This window comes from Phascolarctos cinereus, unplaced genomic scaffold (assembly GCF_003287225.1).
Source record: "Phascolarctos cinereus isolate Bilbo 61053 unplaced genomic scaffold, phaCin_HiC Scaffold_7;HRSCAF=346, whole genome shotgun sequence".
Taxonomy (NCBI): Eukaryota; Metazoa; Chordata; class Mammalia; order Diprotodontia; family Phascolarctidae; genus Phascolarctos; species Phascolarctos cinereus.
The window spans coordinates 94277920-94289099 of NW_027556180.1; the positions used below are offsets into that span (position 1 = coordinate 94277920).

General features: G+C 35.7%; 1 non-coding gene and 1 pseudogene across 1 annotated transcript; one reads left to right on the forward strand and one right to left on the reverse strand.

Annotated features, from left to right (window-relative positions):
• The first annotated feature begins 1722 nt into the window (after positions 1-1722).
• LOC110196746 (tetratricopeptide repeat protein 13 pseudogene) lies at positions 1723-4228 on the forward strand (annotated as a pseudogene).
• Positions 4229-6825: 2597 nt separating this feature from the next.
• Positions 6826-6933, reverse strand: LOC144454920 (U6 spliceosomal RNA). Its single transcript, XR_013483468.1, has one exon. It is a non-coding gene; the product is annotated as a U6 spliceosomal RNA (small nuclear RNA).
• Between the last annotated feature and the right edge of the window lie 4247 nt (positions 6934-11180).

An 11180-nucleotide genomic window follows, 5' to 3' on the forward strand; every position in this document is an offset into this window, starting at 1 on the left:
CTCATCATTTGTGAATTTTTGGACTATTGCTTAGAAACCTCGAATAGAATTAGTTAGGTTCTAAATGTCAAGGGCCTACTATTAAAATCATGCAATCACTTCACCCTGACAATGTGCCTTTGTTGTTTCAGCATTTAGCATTAACCAAGTGAAAATTAATGGGACAGAAAAAATAAATTTACAATGGTCTCAGTATGGGGCATATGCCTATGTGAAAAAGACAATCACTTCACAGGAAAGTGATTATTAAAATTAATTTGATGCCAATAACAATAATTCTAATATGATATGGGTCAATAGGGATAAATGACAAAGAGCGCCTTTTCCTTATAAGTACAAAATGAAATAGCCTGCACTCAGCTCAGGGAGACAGAGGGATAATTCAAATTTAACTTTACTTGTGGGTGTTTTATGTAGAGTTGAGAGCTTGTGTTATTACTTGTCAAATATTTTAGCCTTCCATTTTACTCAGACAGTTTGACATTTGGCATCCTTTTGATTAATAATGAATGTATAAAACTCTTAGCCTGGCATTGAAAGCCATCCATAATGTGGCCCCCATCTTTGAAATCTAAACTATTCATTCATTACACATATTTATTAAGTATCCATTATGTGCAATGTACTATGCTAGGCTGTGAGGGAGCTATGGATATAAATATTGCATGACCCTTAATCTCAAGGAGCTTATACTAACATGGCCTATTATTCCTACCTTTATACCTTCAGTCATGCCAAGCCAACCTTACCTAGAATGCCCACCTCTCTACTGTATTTAAATCTTAAATCTTCCTGTAAAGGACAAATGAAGGTCTGCTTCTTCTGTAAGGACTTTACTGTATGTCCTAGCCCTCGATGATTCTCCTCTTTTTCAAACCATGCATCACTTATTCCCTATAGTATCAACTTGAAATAAAAAAGACTACCAAAATACAAACAATAAGAGTATTTAATTGAGGCATAGGAGTTGCAATTTGGGACACCACAAAGCACCAAAGTATTGGAGTGCCCAGGAAGGGCAGAGAGGGCAAGGTTTAAATATGGTTCAACAGGTAGGAAGTCTCCTGGAAGGCACAGTTTTGTGAATCTGTTACATAAGTTGTTTTGTGTAACAACTAAAGTCCATAGAGAAGGCTGGGAAGGCTAGGAGAGTGGTTATATCTGGTCAGAATAGCAGCAATGGAGAGTTTCCAGAAATAAGACAGGAACAGCTATAACTGGTCTGAACTTATCCAACCATGGGGTCTGTGGGGTCAGGGAAAAGCAGCCCCTTTTGATAAGTGCATTCAACAATTGCTTAATCCAGAATTTACCATATTCTATGTTTTATTGCTTGTTTATTAAATTCTGTGCTTCTATGAACTGGATTATAATCCATTTAAGGACAACAACTAATTATACCGGAAAACCTAGTACATTGTGCTATGGATATGCTAGAGGTTTAACAACACTAGTGACTTTCTACTATGCGGTAAGCACTAGGCATAAAAAAAAATGCAAAAACAGTCCTTGATCTCAAAGAGCTTACAATCTAATAGGTAATACAACATGTAAACAACTGAATAAAATATATACAGTATAAACTGAAGATAACCTCAGAAGAAAGGCAATAGCATGAAGGGGGACCAATAACGTCTGCTTGAAGAAAGTAGAATTTTAGATGATACTTAAAGGAAGCCAGGAATTCCCAGAAGTAGAAACAAAACAGAGATAATTCTAGGGATGAGAGACAGCCAGTGCAAATGGTTGGAGCTGGAAGATGGAAAGTCTTGTGCAAAGAACAGCAAGCAGGCCAGTGTAGCTGAGAATCATGGACTAGTAAGGGATATATCAGAGTGTCAAACACACAGCCCATAATACTGTCATGTTTGGCCTGAACCAGATTAAAATATAATTGGGAAATATTTAACAAAACAAACAAAGATATAACAAAACATAAATGATATTACATTTTAAAACTAAGTCAATAGGTGGCTCACAGGGATCCTTATGTATGATTTAGTGGCTCCCATTTCTATTTTAATTTGATACCACTGCATTACAAATATACCTGACAAATGATCATTAAAGCTGTGAGCCCTAGTAAGGAAAAACCAAGTACCCCCTCAAGGCAGCCATTCCACCTGCAAATAGTTCTAATTGATAGGGCATTTATCCTTATATCAGTCCTACATCTGCTCTATTTTTGTACCTTCCATTACTCCTCATTTTGTCTTTTGAGGCCATGTAAAACAAGTCTATTCCCATGTCCTCCTAGAAACTCTTAATATATTCAAAACCAGCTTTCTCTTCCCCTAAAGATTTCTCTCTCCTACAGGTTAAAAATATCCAATTCTTTCAAATAAATCTCATATGGCATGATCCTTAATGCCTTCACCATGCCCGCTGCCTTTTCTTTTTTTTTTTTCTGACTAGTCTCCAGCTTATTTATTTTGTTCTTAAAATGTAATATTGGAAACTAAACACAGTACTCAATAGGTGGTCTGGCCAATTTAGAATAAAGTAGAACTCTTATTTTCCTCATCATAGATACTAGGCCATTGTTCACTGATCATAGATTTAAAGCTAGAAGTGACATCAGAGTTCATCTAAACCTACCTCCTCATTTTATATATGAAGAAACTGATTCCAAGAGATGTGTAGTGTTTTGTCATCTGACAGTAAGTAACATAACAAACATTCAAACCAAGGTTCTTTACTACAAATCCAACAGTCTTTCGATTGTATTATCATGCACCTTGATATCACATTAGATCTTTTTTTTTGGAGGGGTTCATGGTTAAAAATCAGACCATTGATTTGTATTTAGGTTAGACCACTAAAATACAGTCATTTTCAGTTGTGTCCTGACTCTTTGTGACCCCTTTTGGGATTTTCTTGGTAAAGATACTGGAGTAGTTTGCCATTTCCTTCTTGAGCTCATTTTACAGATAAGGAAACTGAGGCAAACAAGGTTAAGTGACTTTCCCAAGGTCATACAGCTGGTAAGTGTCTGAATACAGATTTGAACTCAGATCTTCCTGACTTACAGTCCAGCACTCTATCCATTAAGCCATCTATGTGCCCTCCTTAGCATATTGTAGGTACTTAATGAATGAACTCAATTGAACCATATTACATTCAATCCAATGTTCATTCTGTTATCTGCTCTTGTTTCCCTCTTCTGTTTATTGCCATTTTAACATCTAAATGGGTTAATGAATTCATGTGTACCTCCACATTTAGATGAATTCCCATTTCTTTCTCATCAAAACTGTTTGTTTTTCTGTTGTTATAATTTAATTCCCAAGAGTTTGCCATTCTTCCTTCTGACTTCCCTCTAGTATTCTATGCAATGGCATATTTTTTCTTTTTCCTCTGAATACTTTGAAATCTATGTTCCCTAAATGTCGTGTGTGTTAGTTTCCATTTAAAACACCAGTTCCTCATTGTTGTGGATAATTATATGAAAAATAAATGTTCGCCTCCTTAGTTGTTCCACTTTGTGACACATATGATTTTCATAATCAAGACGTGCTTTCTTTCACAAGCAAGTCAAGATATCATTAGTTCTTCTTTCTTACAGAGAGACAGAGAAAGAAAGAGAAGCATTAAAAACTTCTATTAATCTTGGCCCAAATACTCGCCTCCTCGGTAGCTGTGTCCACAGCGGGCGCTGCTACTCCTGGGGATGCTGGGCACCGAGTCCTACCGGCCGCTGTCCCTACCCAAGCCGGAGCTGCAGCACCGGCAGCAGGCTGCACCCATGGCCGGCGGAGGGGGAGGTGACCTGCATTCTGGTGACTGGAAACACTAGTCTTCGGTGGAGTGCAGCGAGGCATCTTTTTTGAACTTTGGTGATTCCTCCGACTGTGAGCCGAAAGGATCACGTCTCTGTGACTCCTTGCTTTCCCTTAATGCTGAAAAGATTCTGAACCAGGCAAAGTCCCTTGCAGAACAAAAGCAATTACCTTTTGCTGCAGATAATGACAATACGAATGAAGAATTAGCTATTGCTTATGTGTTGATTGGCAGTGGTCTATATGATGAAGCAATAAAACATTTTTCATCCGTGCTCCAGGAGGAGCCAGAGCTCGTTAGCGAAATTTAGAGCCAAGGGATAGCCTCTGGAAGGAAGGGACTACAGGTCATTAACAATGCTGAACTTGCTTTGTTTGAACTGAGTCGAGTAATTCCCTTGGAACCAAATCCTGCCTCCTCACTTCTTCATATGACTTTATCTTCTTAATATTCAATATTTTTCCCCTTCCCTCCTGCCTTTTTATATCTAATTCTTTCCTTTTCAATTATCTGCAAACTTCCAGAAGCATATCTTTTCATCATAGAATTAATCCCATCAAGACTCAGTGGTATCTATGATTGCGAATTTGCCTCCTTGTGTTAGAATTTCTAGCTCACTTAACTTGTTAGTCACATTTTGTCCATTTGCACAAAGATACCTAAGGCTTCTTTTATCGAATTTTGTCTCCTCTGCTTTTCTAGGCAACTCTAACGCTATTCTTTTTTCTTACATTGTTACAACCTCCTAAACTACTTTGGTGAATGTATGTTAATGGTTTTCTATCTTTGTCTCCTTTTCAGTTGAAAGTCCTTTTGCAAGATTATAGGCAAATCTGTTCTTACCAGCCTTCCTAGGCACATTCTAAGTCTAACCAATTGTTCATCATCCCTATATTTTTAAACTATGTTCCAGAAGTCAAATTCTTATACACTATATTTTAATCTGTTTTCCATTTAACTCAGATTTCTTGAGACCCTGCCTTTGAATGGCAGACATGATGAAAACACCTGCACTCTAACTCTTCATCTTCTCATCCAAGACTTTAAAATCTGTGGCAATACTTTGCAGATTCCCACTGGAAATATCATTTATGCCTACATGGATCATCAGAAGTGAGTAAATGTCTACTTTTTTGACAAGTCTTAGGCAGTCCATTCTCATATCTTGTACATATGCCCTCAGGAAGACAGCAGGCTTCACTATTGTCATTATCAGGTTAACAAATGTCTATTTCAGGACTATTGCCAAGATGTTATCAACTATTTACTCTTATGATCCTTCATGTATGAGCTTTCATCTGGAGATGTTTGTGGATCCTCACCATTAGTCATTAGAGGGAAAATTAACTGCTTCTTTCTCAGAGGTCATTCAACTCCTCTTCAAGAATAGCCTCATATCTCTGAGTACTCAGATTAAAGTGTTCTATGGGACCATTTCCTTTCTAGTTTGTGCTGAATGTTTATAACTTCCAGTATATTGAAACAGGTCAGGATTAATTGCTGATCCTAATTGTTTTCCCAAGTCTATGCTTGCTTTGTGCCAGACACTGTGCTAAAGGGCTGGAAATACAACTCACTGACTAATTTGAGAGACAATAAACGAATAATTATGTACAAACAAGATATATTCAGGATAAATTGGAGAGGACCTCAAAAGGATATCACCAGCATTAAGGAGGATTAGGAAAGGCTTCTTGAAGTGGGATTTTATCTGAGACTTGAAGGAATTCACAGAAATGGAAATGGAAGGTGAGAATTCCAGGCATGTTAAGAAACATTTCGTTCTCTCTCATGATCTGAGAGTAGGAATGCCTCTTAGGGGAAAGTGGACCATGTTTTGAGCATAGGTGAAAATTATTTGATTGTGATAGAAATACATATCTACCTCATTCATTGGAAGTTAAGTGTAAAATTCTCCTTATTTTCCAAATTTTATGGAAGCAGATTCTCACATCCTTTGTCATTCTTGGGAGAAGGTATTTAGACTAATTTCACAGCAGGAGATACTTTTCATTTTATAATTCAATAAACATTTATTAAGCAACTACTATATGCACCTATACTAGATTAAGTACTATGAATGCAAATAACAACAAGACAGTCCTCTATGTCAAGGAGCTTTCAATCTGAGCTGGAAAGGATGGAATTACCAAGGGCTATCTTGTTCCATGTATTTGAAAACAAGCAGATCTGCAGCTGGAAAATGGAGGGAGTGGGGAAAGTCTAAATCCTGAGCTCTGAGGGAAGTGAGAAGGTGCTAAGTATCTAAACCTGGTGATGAGATCTGAAGCAATCATCTTACCTTGGGAGGGGAATCTTATTAGGAAAACACTAAATCCTTTTTTTTTCTCTTACCTACTTTCTTCATGCTTTCAGTTTTTCATTCTCAAATTCTTTCCACCTTTCCTTTCTCCTTCTCCTTCTCCTCAGACTGAAATATTCTCCTTTACCTTGTAGTCATGTCCTTCTGCTCCTACATTTCCATTCTCCTTGAATCTTTGTCTACTTAAACTTGAGTCCTTCTCTTTTAGTTAAATCTTAGCTTTAATCTTTCTCCTCTTTTAGCTTCTTCTCCAATTTCTGTCCCCTTTCCCATACACAGCATAGAATTTTATTTTTGGCCTTCTTCACAATCCAAAATCTTACCAAATCCCATTTACAATCTTTTCTCAAAATAAAGTAGACATTTTTGGTGATGAGGAAGATTGAGGATATGTAATAGAAACAACTAATATAGTAGGTAGATATATTTTAAAATTGTAACTGGAAATGAAATTCCTACATCTCTCCCATACTTGTAAGGCAACAAACAAACTTTCCCTCAAGCGAGGGTGGATATGAATAAATGGTGGGTAGGATATGAGCCATGCAAGATCTGTTATGAAAGTAATTGACTTCAGAAATTATTGACTTCTTGTTGCTATGCAAATGCACAAAACTATTTATTAACTACTGGCAAGTCTTTGCCTGACTCAGTAAATGAAATCTTGGAATATAAATTGAAATAAGTTTATAAGATGCTGAGGCATTTTATTTTAATTTGGTCAAAAATATGAACAATTCACAAATTCTGTGCATCATACTTGCTCAGGGGGCATGCTAATCTTCTCTGTTTCATTCTAGTTTTAAAATAGATGCTGTTGACGTGAGCATTCTGAAATATTTTAGTTGAACTCTACTCGGGTCAGCATGGCCTTTTCTTATTTTCAGACAATTAATATAGAAATTGTTTAGTTGGATTTCTTTTAAGATACTTGAAATTAATTCAAATTATTTAAAAGTCAAATCCCATTTCCATTTTAGGACACTCAAACCCATAAGGAACTTCTCAATTTGTAAGCTGAACCTTGAAATTTAAGATTGTCTCAAGATCTACCAGTTTTGCTTTACATTAGGATATGGATGTAACCACATTCATTTATACTATCTATATATTTATATCACAGCCTGATATTGAATACTTTGTTGATTTTTGTAAAGATAACAAATGATTGGATAAATAAGAAACTGTCTGGGTATGTGGTTTGGCAAGTTTAAATACTACTCTTGCCACTGTTTATTTCTGTATGCTAATTTCACCGACTTCCTTCATGCTGAATAAGTGACTTTGACTATAGGAGACATTATCAGAGGTACTCTACCATAATTTCATGCTACTCAGAAGTCTTAAGGCCTTCATGGCTATTAGAAAACAGATATTTAAGAGTTTAATAGATGATTTGAATTGTCACTCACATTTAGACTTTTACATTGTATATCCCTTATACTTAATACTGAATGACATATTTTTTACTTGATTTTGTGTTCATTATCTGATTGTCTTGCTTGATTATAAAGTATATCACTGCTTTCATTGATTTTCTTGCTGAAACATGTGAATAGGAAATTAATTTAGTTTGTTGAACGATCATAGTCTCCAACTTGTCAGCACCTGATTTTATATATATGTTATATGTATATATGCATATGTGTGTGTATATATATATATATCTCCATGGTTATTAGCTATAGTAATGGTATGCTTTTACAGCTTATATCTAAGCGTAATCACTTTCTATTTTTAATTTCCAAATAATAATACTTTTAGTAGTTAACAAGTTGGGCAATGGCTAGATAATTGCAGGATAACCAGAAGGATATTTGAACACAAGATATTGAATTATGCCAATATTCTGCACAGATATTTCCTCTCTAAAAGTGGTAAGAAGCAATGTTTTGTAAGTACCATAGCAGTTGCACATGAAATATTGTAGCAATACACTGAACTCATTTCATAACCATTTGTATAAAGACATTTATTTTAACTATTACATTTATTTTAGCTGTTTTTATGCATAGGAAGACAATAAGGGCTGTTAGGCCACAGTGTGAAATGGTGGCTAGAGTGCTGGCAATCAGAAAGACTAAAATTCAGATCCTACTTCAGACATTTACTAGCTGTGATGCCCTGGGCAGGTCCATTAATTTTTCTAAGACTCAGTTTCCATATCTATTATGTGAGAAACACATTTAATGCAATCAACAGTCACATAATATCATTTTTAATGTACACTTTCAAAACTGTAAAATAGATCATAACAAATTTGGAACTTATCCTAACAAAATACTATCCAATATTTATAAAATACAGGGCCTTCACCCTAAGGTAGCTACTGAAAGATTAGCCCTTCCTTAACAAAAAAAAAAGAGGAAGAGAATTGATAGAAATTCTCAGAACACATGTTAAATAAGTTTTTTTTAAAAAAAATCTACAAAAATGCTTTCAGAATAAGCAGATATCTATTCACCAAGCCATAGTAAAGTCCAACAATAGATACATAGCACTGGATTTGTTTAATGTAACTGAAACTGTTTTTCCTTCTATACAATGTCTGAAGTCCAAGGCTGAAATAAAAAAGTCTTATATGGGCAATTGCCATATGCACCTTGGCCAATGAAATGTCAACAAGAAAGGGCTTAACAAATAGCTGAACCACAGTAATTTGGTTTTTTATAAAGATGCATTTGGGATGGGTATTCAGTGTGAGACCGTCATCTCTAAACACATTAGGAGTCCTGAATTAGATAGCAATACAAATTATGCTAGAAAATGGTAGAAACTGTGCAGTGCATCATGGCCTGCTGCAAAAATATAGCAAATAACTAACAAGATGTGACCTGCTGCCTAGAATTGTATTTCAAAAGCTTGCTATTGACATGAACTGACAAATATAGACTCCAAAACAATCTGGATAATTCAACTAATAAACTGACTAGGAAACCTGGAAATTGCAGACCATATGTTTGTCCATAACTATCAAACTATAACAATGATCCATGCAAACTTATGAACATTTTTATTGTTTATTATTAGATATTGCCATACCAAATAGTTACAAATTCCAACTTCCCTGGAACAAAGAGCTTTTTAAAATACAGCAAAAGAAATCAGAATCATGTGGAAACAGGTTGTGGTATATAACTATCCCAGTTATCTTCTCTGACACGTGGTATGTACTTCAATATTTGTTTACTTGACTTGTACCAAGGATACTTTCAATGAAATAATCCTACTAAGAAATTTACAATCTAATTCAAACAGAGAAGAGAACAAGGAATAGTAATGGAAAATTTCAAAAAGGGAAATTTCAGCCTGACGTAAAGAAAAACTTCCTAAGAACTGGGGAAATTGAAAAGTGGGGGTGAGAAACCTCAAAAAAAATAGGTTTCCCCATATATGAGGTATTTGAGGACAGGCTGGATAATCACTTGTTGGATATTTTGTAGAAGAGATACTTAGAAAAGTATAGGTTAGACTAGATGGTCTCTCTCAACTCTGTACTTTTGAACTTCCATGAACATGTGTATACTTTCCACTTGTACCACTATTTGCATTAATAAATTCCATACTTCTTATCAGCCACTATGTAAATTAATACATCCTTATTTTTAACCTAGGACTATCTCTGTCAAGGATCAAGTCATGTGTGTTAGTAACAATGCTCTCAGATTCGGTGAATGAGTCTGTGTTCACTCTAGCCATAGCCTTCATGATTTTATGTGCTTTGATCATAGCTCTTTCAGGCTTCATCTTTCCAGACTGAAGAGTCCTTTTAATCAATGCAAGCTACTCAATCTCTTTGATCATTTCAAGTTGCTCTTCTCTGAACCTTTTCCAGTTTTGTGTCTCTTGAGAGGCAATGACTGAAAGAGCATGCATTACTCCAGGTCCTCATACATTACGCTTTTGTACAAGGTAATGATTATGATTTGGATTTTTATTTCTGATGCCTTTCCCATAGACAAACTATCAGTCCATGAAATTCCTGAAGAGTACTACTGAATATTGCTTGCACTTCTCATATTCTTGCTTCAATCAACTCACTTGAACTAGACATTTCGCAATTATGACTTGCCTCATCTAGAAAATGTCCAGAGAAGATAGTTTGAGATTGATTACTAGCTTCCCTCCTTATAAGTTGTCCCTGACTAGGAAAAGGATGTAGTCAAATTCACAACAAAACATGATTCAAACAGTGTGCCTTAAAACAGATTTTTTAAAAAAATTTAAACAACAAACATGTTACTGCGCGTTAAGAGAGAAGTTATATGTAGGAGAGGGCCAGCCTTGAATTTAAGAAGACCTAGGGTCAGGTTCTGCCTTTGAAACATACAGACTGCCTGACCATGAACACAGTCACTTACACTCTCAGTACCTCCAGACAATATTATTAAGATTTTGTGAGCAGCTTGGTGGCACAGTGGATATAACAGTGAACATAGCATTAGGAAGACTTCAGTTCGAGTCAGGTCTCAGATGCTAACTAGCTGTGTGACACCGGGCAAATCACTTAACCTCTGTCCATTTCAGTTTCTTCATCTGTAAGATGAGGATGGTAATAGCACCTACCTTCCAGAATTGTTGTAAGGATGCAATGAGATGATATTGATAAATTATTTTTAAATCTTAAAATGCTATATCAATGGTACTTGTTATTATTTCTGTTGTTATTAGGTTACATATGAGCTGTTGATCTACATTAGTGGAGGAATTTCCACACAGGGAGTTTTTCACACTGACGAAAATACAGGTCCAGTATTAGGCACTCTCATAGCCAGTGAGAGAACTTACAAAGATCCATCATGGAATTGAATGTTAGTTGTGGTAGAGGGGTGGGAAAGCATAACAATAAAAATGTGTGTAGAAGTATATTTCCAATTAGAACAAATTATGTGACTAAAGAATGTACAAAATGCTATTTGTGTGGTCTGAAAAAGAAAGTATCACTTTATAATCAATCAATAAGCATTTATTAAATGCCTACTGTATGCCAGGCAAAATGCTAAGCACTGGGGAATATAAAGACTATCCCTGCATGAAGAGCATCTCTTATGAACTGGGTCTTACAGGATCAAAGGAA